Below are 11,581 nucleotides of genomic sequence, written 5' to 3' on the forward strand. Positions count from 1 at the left end.
CTCGAGAACTTCAGTGAGTAGGCAGGGTATAAATACTCCGAAATAAATAAATTGCTGGCGTAATGTGAAGCAACTGATATGCACAAAACCAGAAAATACCACTCCCACAAAGACGATATATATATATAGGCACTGCTCGAGTTATTAACATGTCTCTGTCTATCCAAGATACAAAAGTAATTCCTGAATGGTAATTAAGCCTTTGAAAAGTATCCAATTAGTGTGGGAGAAAAGTACTTTGGCTGTGCAGCTCTCTGTCTAAATTGAATTGATAGAACAATATTAAAGGCTTCTATTTCTTAGGCATTACGGGCTGAGCACACACCACTCTTTTCCATTCCTGTTTATACTGCCTGCACAAGCATTTGCCATTATCAGAACCCAAACATATGAGGCACCTTAGGAAACTGGAGGAGGAGAGAATAACAACGAAGGCAACCGAATTGTATGCTAGAAGCCACAGCATCCACCAGCAAACAACAGACCATATTGCCAAGCACAACTCGGAAGGCCCATTTGCCTTTGGAAGGTTTCACAGGAAGTTCACGATTCCTCTCTTACACAATTAAGTGCAAGTGCAATTAATCCAGAATGTGGTAGCTAGACTGGTGACTGGGAGTGGCCACCGGGACCACATAACACTGGTTCTGAGAGATCTGCATTGGCTCCTAGTACGTTTCCGAGCACAATTCAGTGTGGGTGCTGACCTTTAAAGCCCTAAACGGCCTCGGTCCTGTATACCTGAAGGAGCGTCTCCACACCCATCGTTCAGCCCGGGCACTGAGATCCAGCGCTGAGGGCCTTCTGGCAGTTCCCTCATTGCGAGAAGTGAGATTACAGGGAACCAGACAGAGGGCCTTCTCGGTAGTGGTGCCCACCCTGTGGAACACCCTCCCTTCAGATGTGAAGGAAATAAGCAGCTATCCTATCTTTAAAAGACATCTGAAGGCAGCCCTGTTCAGGGAAGTTTTTAATATTTAACGCTGTATTGTTTTTAACACGTTATTGGGAGCCGCCCAGAGTGGCTGGGGAAACTCAGCCAGATGGGCGGGGTATAAATAAATTATTATTATTATTATTATTATTATTATTATTATTATTATTATTAGCATTAGCATTTCTCCACAACCTTCTGCCCATGGACTCTAGTAAGGAAGGACCGTCTTGTAGCTTATACATTGGCCAGGTCATTGTAGTCCTCTGGATTCATCGCCCCAACTTGTCTCAGTTACCTCATATTCGTTTAGTGTAAGGCAGGCCAAGACACTGGAAATGTGAAACAATATTCCTGTTGAAATCAGTCAGGCACCTACAATTTGCCTGCTGGAAAATTTTTCGGTTTGATGGAAATATTTTTGGTCTGCCAAAGGTTTTTTTGAGAAATCAGTGTTCGTCATTTGCTTTCCATTTTATGATCTTATAATTTTAGGGTGTTTTAATGATTCTGTGATACGTCCCACGGTATTTTTTTTATGTTAGCAGTTCATAAATATTTTTTAAAATAAATAAATAGTTATACACAGGGCTAGAGTTGGCCATTATGTTTGGCAACAGTTCACATCGGGACCCCTTTCAAAGGTATATTTATCAGAATGGTTGACACTGCATTCACAATTGTCCCCTCACCATTTCCACCCACGTGGTTCAGTGGAGGAAGGGGCAGTGTAATGGAGGGAGTGTCCCAGATTTGGGACAGAAAAAGTTGGAGCGTATGACATTAGTTCAATCACAGAGAAGCTATGAGAGGGAGAGGGTGGGAGAAAGAGAGAGAGAGAGAGAGAGAACTTTTGCAGGAGAATTGCAGGGAAATATGGCCTTGTACAATTAATATTCCCTTGTACAATTCTTTGCCTATGTTCTACCTTGGATGTGTTTGATTGGCCTTCATTGGTTCAGTCTGCTACATGAGATGTGCATCACTGTTCACCTATTGTCCTAGGTTATCCAAGGGTCACAGCTGACAGATAATCAACACAGGGGTACATGATAAAGTAACATATTATCCTGCATTGCTCTAACCCTTGGATCAAGGTATGCAGTTATATCTCTGCACCATGACTGCCAGACACAAGGGACTCCCTTGATTGATGATGGTGAGGCTTCATGCCACCAGAGTATATTACCAATCCAAATGATACTTGTGTAAGTCTGTTCTAGCAGTGCAGCAAAAATTTAAAACCACAGTGAGGGGGCTTCTCTGGAGCAGTTTCACTGCATTGGAACCTGTATGTTCAAATGCTGCCCATGAGACTACTGCTACAGTGGCACCTCGGGTTACAAACACTTCGGGTTACAGACTCCACTAGCCCGGAAGTAGTACCTCAGGTTAAGAATGGTTTCAGGTTAAGAACGGACCTCAAGAATGAATTAAGTTCACAAGCAGAGGTACCACTGTATTTTTTCCCTCCACGTGTACGTGTGTGTGTGTGTGTGTGTGTGTGTGTGTGTGTGTGTGTGTGTGTGTAATTCTTCATGGAAGCATGAGAAAGTATTTGGAGGTACAGGGACAAATGAAGGCTTAAAAATTAAAAAATACTGTGCCAAGTTAAAGATTGCATAACATACAAATTAAGACAGCTTGTCTATCAGACTCGCAACCAGACTATACAGAAATAAACAGCCTCCAGGGACATTTGGATAGGCTGCTTGACGAAAAGTTGAAAGAGACTCAAACAATGGTCGACAGGAAAAGAGGAAGAATGCAGTGACAGAATCCATGAGGGAAGCAAATTGGAGTGGAAAAACACATATCCACGAGAAGGATCCGTGTGGAGTAAAAACACAATACCCTAACAACAATGGACCTTTAGCAATGGCTCTGCTAGCTATGAATATTCAATGAAATGTCAGTGATCAGATACTCATGACAGACAGTGGATGAAAGCTGATGTCTTCATGCTGTCTTTGCATGTCTTTGCTTTGGGCGAATTCAGCATCTTGTATTTTATTGTGTTACATTTGGAATTCTATGGAAATCAAGTTGTAATGCAACAAATGTGAATTATAAGAAATGAAAGAAATGAAAGAAATGTGAATTATAAGAAATGAAAGAAGCAATTAAAATACAATTAAAATAATACAGTACAGCACATGGAGGAACCACAACCTCACACTTTTGAACTGCTAGGTTTGCAGGAACTGGGACAAAGTAATTGGAACTTTACCTTTACCTAGGCATATGCAAGTATATAAGGGACGTGGGTGGCGCTGTGGGTTAAACCTCAGCACCTAGGACTTGCCAATCGCATGGTCGGCGGTTCGAATCCCCACGGCAGGGTGCACTCCCATTGCTTGGTCCCAGCACCTGCCAACCTAGCAGTTCGAAAGCACCCCCGGGTGTAAGTAGATAAATATGGACCGCTTACTAGCGGGAACGTAAACGGCGTTTCTGTGTGCGGCTCTGGCTCACCAGAGCAGCTTCGTCACGCTGGCCACGTGACCCAGAAGTGTCTGCACACAGCACTGGCTCCCGGCCTATAGAGTGAGATGAGCACACAACCCCAGAGTCTGTCAAGACTGGCCCGTACAGGCAGGGGTACGTTTACCTTTACCTATGCAAGTATATATAGTACAAAGTATACTGTAAATTTGGACATAGAAGCTCCTTTTAATGTAACTGTGATTATCACACTGCCTGTAATGAGCACTGATTCTTAAGCTATTGCCAATGTGCCAGTCACTGTCTTGCTATATTTAAAGATGTCATTGCACTGTAGACTATGCTGATTAGCAAGTGACGTGACATCAAAAATGCAGTCGACATTGTGGTTGGGAATAACATTACAAGATGTTGGATAGGTAGGCCTGAGGGCAGGCAGGCAAGAATTTCTGAGGAAGCCCATCTTCTCTGATATTTTATATGTGATACCTGACAGTTAAGTCTTGAAAGAAGCAGCTGGGAGAGCAGACATTAGCTGCTTGAAATGTTGTGTATTGAGCTGTGTAGACGCTAATCCAAAGTCATTTATAAACTTGTCTGTACCCTCACTTGCTTAAACGTTTCACCATGCAACAATTATTATTAATACGATCTCACCTGACAACTCAGTCATTATCGGTGCTTAACAACTGATTAGGTAGCTAATGTCTAGAGAAAAAATGATGGTCCATTAAAGTTCTGATGGAAAACATTAACACGACTTGTGATCTACACTTTGGAGTCTATTATTGTCGCTGGTGCATCTGTTAATATGGGAGTGGCAGCAATGAATATTAATACAAGCATAATCACTTTATGATGGATGGCATTCCTAATAGGCCACAGTCTGTTTGTGTAGGCATTGACCACAACAGAGGACCTCAGAATTAATTCTAGCAGCCCATCCTAAGTAATAAGTGGATGAGGTTCTCCAAGGTTAACAAGAAAGCACAACAAAGGCAGGCAACACAGCACTCACCATCATTGCAAATCTGGACACAGACAGGTTTAAAAAAGTGAATCTCATGGGCCTGCAGTAAGGCTGAATGGATACAGAGAAGCACAAAACCCATTAAACTAGAAGGATTTTGAATTGCATCACTGTGTGGCACTTGGTGCAAAATTAGCCCTGTTAAGCATTTTCAAGAATAACTTGAAGAGCATGACACACAAAAAGATCTTGTAGCTTTGCTTCTTAAGGCAACTAGAATGGAAATAGTGAGCAGCTGGAGAGCAACCCAGCTTCCTAGACATAATCATGGTACCAACAATTATGGAAATTTGCTTTGATGGACAAGTTACTGCATGAAATTCATGTAGCCAATGGTCTGGTATAGTGAAATTCCTTCAGGGAAAAGATAGTAGTCATTGATTTCACATCTTCTGCTAGACTTTTTAAAAATAAAACCCATAAATTGTTTTCGACCGATGTACTTAACTTTGTGGAGTTTTCATCTGTCCAGGGTGCTGATATGATATTTGAGCTGTCACTGCTGATATTTAAGCACACAAGTTTGCTCTAATGTGTTGCAATTAAGAACATAAGAAGTGCCCTGATGGATCAGACAAAAGCCCAACATCTAGTTCTCACTGGCTAACCAGATGTCCATTAAAAGCCCACAAGCAGGCCATGAGTGCAGCAGCACTCTTCCCTTTTGTGACTCCCAGCAGCCGCTTTTCATAGGCATACTGCCTCCAACACAGAAAGCAGAAAATGATGATTATGGAGAGTAGCAATTGATAGCCTTATTCTCCTTGAATTTCTCTAATCGCCTTTTAAAAAGCATTCAGGTTTGGTGGCCTACATCTTGTGGGAGTGAAGTGTGTGAAGAAGTATTTCCTTATGTTTATCTTGAATCTTTCAAGATCTTCATTGGACAGCTCCAGGTTCCAGTATTATAAGAGGAAAGAAACTTCTCTCTTTCCACTTCCTCCACACCATACATAATCTTCTACACCTCTCTGATTGGTTGCCCTTTTCTGAATCTTTCCCAGCTCTCAGAAGAGATGACTAGAACTGTACACAGCATTCCACCCAAGTGGGGCCACACCACAGAGTCGCATATTGGCATTATGATATTGGCAGTTTTCTTTACAACCCGTTTATTAATGATTTCCAACATGGGATTCAAGTTTTTTCCACAGCTGCCACAGAGCTAGCATTGAACTATCCTCCACAACCCTAAGGTCTCATTTCTGTCCAGTCATTGTCATTTCAGATCCTATTAGCATATATGTTTTACGAACAATTTTTGCTTAGAAATGTATCACTTCACAATTCCTTACATTTTGAATTACATTTGCGCTTTTCAGGCCCATTCATCCATTTGTGGAGCTTCTTTAGGAGAGCCTCACAATGCCTTTTTGTTATAACCAAGTTGACTATAAGCAGCAAACTTGCCTACCGCATGAAGTTAAAATATACCTACCTATCCCTAGGACTACTCCACATCCGACATACGTCCAGTGGGAGAACTACCCATTTATTTCTCCTCTCCACTTCTTGTTTCTCAACAAGTTCCTATTTCACATAAGAGGACTTGTCTGCTAAACTTCTTACGGAGCCTTTCATGAGAGACATATACAAAAGTTTTTTTGACCATCTAAGTACAGTGTCAAGTGGAATACCTCTATATATGTTTGCTTTTTAAGCACCTATGTGACATCAGTGGCATAAAAATGTCCGGTTGTGTTTTCCCTATTTCATCAGAATGCACCCTTTCTGCAGAAAACTCTGTTGCCAAGTACGTTAGCATGGCTAACATAAGTTCATTCATTTCAATAGATCTTCTCCAAGTAAAACTTAGTTGGATGCAACCCTAAGCTCCTATCTGGAAGCAACCTCAATCTGAATCCTCCAAAATTTGTGGCAACATTGGCACAAATATTTGACCCAAATATACCACAAGACTCCCAATAAGCAAAAAAAGAATACAGGAGGACACAATTTTAAGAGCGTGAGGAGGTATCTCCACCACTATGTCAACCTAAGCTGGGGTTTCAGAATGTCTTATCAGACCAGGTGCAGAATTCCTTCAAAGTAATGGCACTGGTTACTTAGAGATATAGAAAGCAACCTCATCAGATGATTGCAAAATACACTTTTACAATTTAATCTGGAGAAGGCCTTTCAACCATGCTGTGTGCATCCCTCTCATACACACTGAAATTTGTTTCTCTCCCCCACAACCTGAAACCTAGATGATACATCAAAGTGCGGTTGGAGGCAACAGTCCTATAGTGTCAAAGGTATAACAAGGCATTCTCGACAATGCCCACGCTCAAGATGGAGAAGGGGAAAGAGCACTTAAGAGGGGAAAAATAGAACAAAGCTTTCGAAAGCAAACAAAACATACAGAATATTGATTGAACTATCTGTAGGAGCATGTGCAACATTTCAGGCTAATACTGTGCATGGGAAACAGATGAGCTCTGATGCAGGCAATGTTCTGTTCAATGAAATAGTGATATTTCTATGCTCTAAGTGGTATAATGACACTGTACATCACACTTCCATCATCTAACAGTGTCCCAGCTTAAGCTTATTCAGCCATTTGTCAAGGACTGACAACCTTATGAGCCACTCAGCTCTACTGATTCTGCTTCCATCACATCACATCCTTTCCTCCTGTTGCCTCTATATTTTTCAAACAGAAAGCTTATGAGTTAGTGCTTGCTCACGTGTTTGGGTTAATGTAGTTTAAACACTTATTCAAACCAGTGGCATTTCTTATGTTTTAACAAGCCCTCATGGGGTCACTTTGCATGCACATATCATTGTGGTTTGAATATTTATTACAAGGTACGAACAAGAAGGAGAGGTGGTAGTGCAACTCCATGAATTCCTAAATGAAACTGATTATTCACATCTGTAGTAAAGGTAGGCAAAGGTAAAGGACCCCTAGACGGTTAAGTCCAGTCAAAGGCGATTATGGGGTGTGGTGCTCACCTTGCTTTCAGGCTGAGGGAGCTGAAGTTTGTCCACAGACAGCTTTCTGGGACATGTGAACAGCATGACTAAACCACTTCTGGCGCAACGGAACACCATGAAGGAAGCCAAAGTGCATGGAAATGCCGTTTACCTTCCCACCGCAGTGGTACCTATTTAACTACTGGCACTGGCATGCTTTTGAACTGCTAGGTTGGCAGAAGCTGGGACAGAGCAACGGGAGCTCACCCTGTCGCGCAGATTCATCTGACCTCACCATGCCTGATTTGGAAATAGAAACTTACTCTGTTGCCCTGGTAGAGGACCTAATCCAAAGAAATAAAGGGGAAGTGTTACCCTGATTATTCTGTAGCCCACAGTGATGTTTTATACAGTGGAACCTCGGTTTTCGAACATAATCCAGTCCAGAAGACCATTCAATTTCCAAAACGTTCAAAAACAGAGGCTCAAAGGGCTGTTGGCAAATTCAATTGAGAAACACACAGCGGAAGCCGTTCCAAATTCCAAAGGCGCATTAGAAAATGGAAGCAATTGCTTCTGGGTTTTCAGCGTTTGGGTTCCAAAACGTTCATGAACCAATTTTCCACTGCACTATCAACCAGCATCAAGACCTTCCAGGTTCCTTGGTGAAGTTGGACATTAGGTAGGAGGAAACAACTGCAGTATAATGCTCTTGCCAGACAGATCCTAGAAAGTGCTGCAGGTGAACTTCCGTTTTTGGGAGATCTTACTGGGGTTCTGCAAAATTTGATCTTCTTCTTCCCATGCAGTTTTCCCATCTATATGGAACCCCTGGGAGAAGTTGTGTGATCCATCCATTCACTCGCAGTGCGCCATCCCCTCTCAACCTTCTCCCTCAGGTCTCCTCCACTTGCCTTTATCTCCCTGGGCCCATCTTGCTCCTAGCTCTGCTCCCCACTAACCTTGGCCAGCTATGGACTCTCCTTTGAGGGCAGAGCTACACGGGTAGGTACCTGCACTGCATAAATTTACCATTATGTCACATCCAAAATCTTTAGGAACATAAAAAAGAAGAGCTACTGAAACAGGAACTTGGAAGGATTTCTCTCTCACTCACTCTTTGATTCAATATGTAGTGTGATTGAATCCAACTTAGAGATGGAAAGAGGGAGAAAGTCCACTGCTTAGACTTCCCAGGAGATTTCTTTCACCCAGTAACTATTACAGCTGCCATTTGGTACAAGAGTTTGTAATCCTGTGACAGTGTTATAGAAAGGAATCCTGAGCTAAAGTTTTAACACCTCTGCCCTTTCCCTAAGTCTAGGGAACAACTGGCTCCTTTGGCCTGAAAGCAGAGATGAGCTCACACCCCCATACTAATAAACGACTGTGCTTGCTTTGCATCCAGGCACATGTTAAAGCACCCTTTAACATATTTTATTTAAAAGCTTTTCTAAACGAAACAATATTTTAAAATATCTAAGGAACATACATAAATATGGTGTGTCTTTTACTAGATGTCTGAAGCAACTGGCAGGTGATGCATCAAAATGGCCCGGATTCATGATCATGCCTTGACCCAGATTGTAGCCCTGAAAAGGATTTGAGCAGACTCCTCATGTATCTTGGTCAGTTAGCCTCTAAGCTTATCACACCTCCTGCTTTTTCAACTGTGCTAAATGTGTCAATGCCAATCCCATTGATTCAGCCACTCATGACACAAAAACATCTCCACCTGGAAGCAATATGAAACAAATCCTGAAATACTACCCAGAACAGGATATTCTCTGCCTCCGCTCTCTCCTCTCAGACACCTCCTCATCAGAAATCAGCAGTTTTTCTCCCTACGTGGCTTCTATTTCATCTGTGATGCCAAATAAAATTTCTGAAAACCATCTTCCATGTATTCCTCTTTCGTTTAGAACTCTTGGGGTAGCATGCACGTCATGCTCTCTAATGAACTAAGAGAACATCATTTATCATAATTAATATCTCAAACTAACTGTCATTAATTAGCTGGTTTCACAGAAGTCATCACAGCAGGATAGGGGAAATCACAGCGAAGCCTGCCGTTCGATACTATCCAGTGGCTGCCTCATAGATACAATGTGCAGCATGTACAGTGCTGGCCTTTTGCTACAGATCCATCATTTTCTTTTCTCTTCCTGGCCAAAGGGATAGCAGCTGTCCAGGGAAAGATGCTTAGTGCCAACACCAAGACATTAATAATATGCCTTATCTTTATAATGAGCTTGATCCGTGAGCAGAGTTCCACTCACCAAAAGCTCAAGGAAACAGTGGGTAAGGCAATTTTCACCCATTTTCCTAGTGCCCGAAATTTCAGTTCTGGATTGGGGTGCTTTGGAATAGTGAGGAAACCTACGCAGGGGGAAGGGGTACTGGATGAAATTTGCATATCCCCTTTCCATGAGTAGGAGTCTCCAATGGATCGCAACCTCTGCTACAAGCAAACAGGGCCCTTCAGCAAACAGAAGGACCAAGAAAGACATATTCATTGAAGAAATCCAACACACTGTGTCTTCAAAGTCTTGCACTAATAATTACATATGTTCATCTTCTACATCTAATTTCCCCATAAAACTTTGTTTTTGCAAGCCCATCCAGATATGTGATTTTTACATTCAGCTTTAACATGTAATTTTATTATGTATGTTGTTGTTTTTTCAAATGCTGATTTTATTTATATTTTGATAGATGGATATATAGAGGTTGTTTTTACTGATACCTTTAATTATTATTGTTGTTTATGTTGTAGATTGCTTCAAAACTTTCTGTTTAGTAAAACTATATATAAATATTACTAAATAAAGAAACACAAAACATATCCACTGAACCAGTATTTGCTCTCCAAAGTGAACATGCACAAAGTGAACAAATCACTGAGCAAAAAGGGTGTGTGGAGCCCTTGTAAACAATAAGCAATAATAGTTCCTTTGGTATTATTGGACACTGTTCAATGATTTAATTAGAAAGAACAGAACTCTCTGCTACTACAGGTGACAAGACTTAAATTATAAGAGAATAGATTTCAGTTGACAATTAGGGGAAATGTCAAGAGTACCTGGACCATGGAAGTGATGATGGACTCTCCCTCCTCAGAGGCAGAGACTGGACAATCTAATGAGGATGCTCTAACTCTAGATTTCCTGAACTGAACAGGTGGTTGATGGGTTAGATCAGTGTTTCTCAAACTTGGATCTCCAACTGTTTTTGGTCTACAATTCCCATCATCCCTGACCACTGGTTCTGCTAGCTAGGGATGATGGGATTTGTAGTCCAAAACACTGGGTTAGGTGGTTGACAAGGCCCCACCTTTAAATTATTCTAATCCAAGTCAAATGCTCCAGCCAAACCACCAATAGATTTTTTTTAAGTGCATAGGCCAGAGGCACCTGTAGCCCTCCAAAAGGTATTCCAACTTCCATCGCCCCCAGCCAGCATGGCCAATGGTCAGGGGTGATAACAGCTGTAGTCCAGCAAAATCAGGAGGGCTGAAGGTTCCCCCACCACCATCACCTGACATAGTTGAATCACACAGAACTAATGTACCTTTTCCAGCTGTGTAAAGAGAAGATTTTGAGATATGAAGATTTTGCTATTCTTGTATGATAGGCTGCACTCCCCAAAATTCTTATTTCAGTTCATAGCTATTAAAGATATAGGAGACCTTCAAGTCTGACTGCTCTGCTTGCACAAGTATGTTCTATAAGGAAGATGCATATAGTATGACAAAAGGGAAATAACTCTGCTACCCAAGAAAATATTTTTTTCCCCTTTGCATGTAGGTCACTTGCGAATTCATAACCTATTTCCTCTAAAGCCACATAAGCAATATGGATTATTATGTCAGTTCCTTCCTTGCTGGCAGACTGGGAATTTTGCTTGCAATTAATATTTTTGTAAGGAGCTTGTAAACTGCTGATCTCATACATTACCCATAAAAAATTAAAGCTATCAGAGAGCTGAAATGGGCATCTTCTTTTGCTGCAAGCTAAACGTAGCAAAGCATATCTTTCAAATGCAGGGATGCAGGACAGAAAATTAACACAGAAGCACTCCACAAATCTACAAGACATGAATTCAGAAGAGAACTGGATCGATGGAGCATAATAAAACTGTCTAAGGAAGATCAAAGTGCAATTGCAACAATTGGAGGGGCCGGGTGAAGCTAACTAAAGCACGCCATTTCAAAAGGTGCTATTTGAAGGCTAGTCATGAATTTGAAAGAAAGA

General features: G+C 41.5%; 1 long non-coding RNA gene across 1 annotated transcript; it reads right to left on the reverse strand.

The window, feature by feature from the left end:
* Positions 1-2,870: 2,870 nt before the first annotated feature.
* Positions 2,871-8,909, reverse strand: LOC309540216. Its single transcript, XR_014223134.1, has 3 exons — positions 8,821-8,909; positions 4,398-4,460; positions 2,871-2,966 (listed from the first exon to the last, which is right to left on the reverse strand). It is a non-coding gene; the product is annotated as an uncharacterized lncRNA (long non-coding RNA).
* Between the last annotated feature and the right edge of the window lie 2,672 nt (positions 8,910-11,581).

This window comes from Podarcis vaucheri (assembly GCF_965113315.1).
Source record: "Podarcis vaucheri genome assembly, chromosome: 9".
Lineage (NCBI taxonomy): Eukaryota > Metazoa > Chordata > Lepidosauria > Squamata > Lacertidae > Podarcis > Podarcis vaucheri.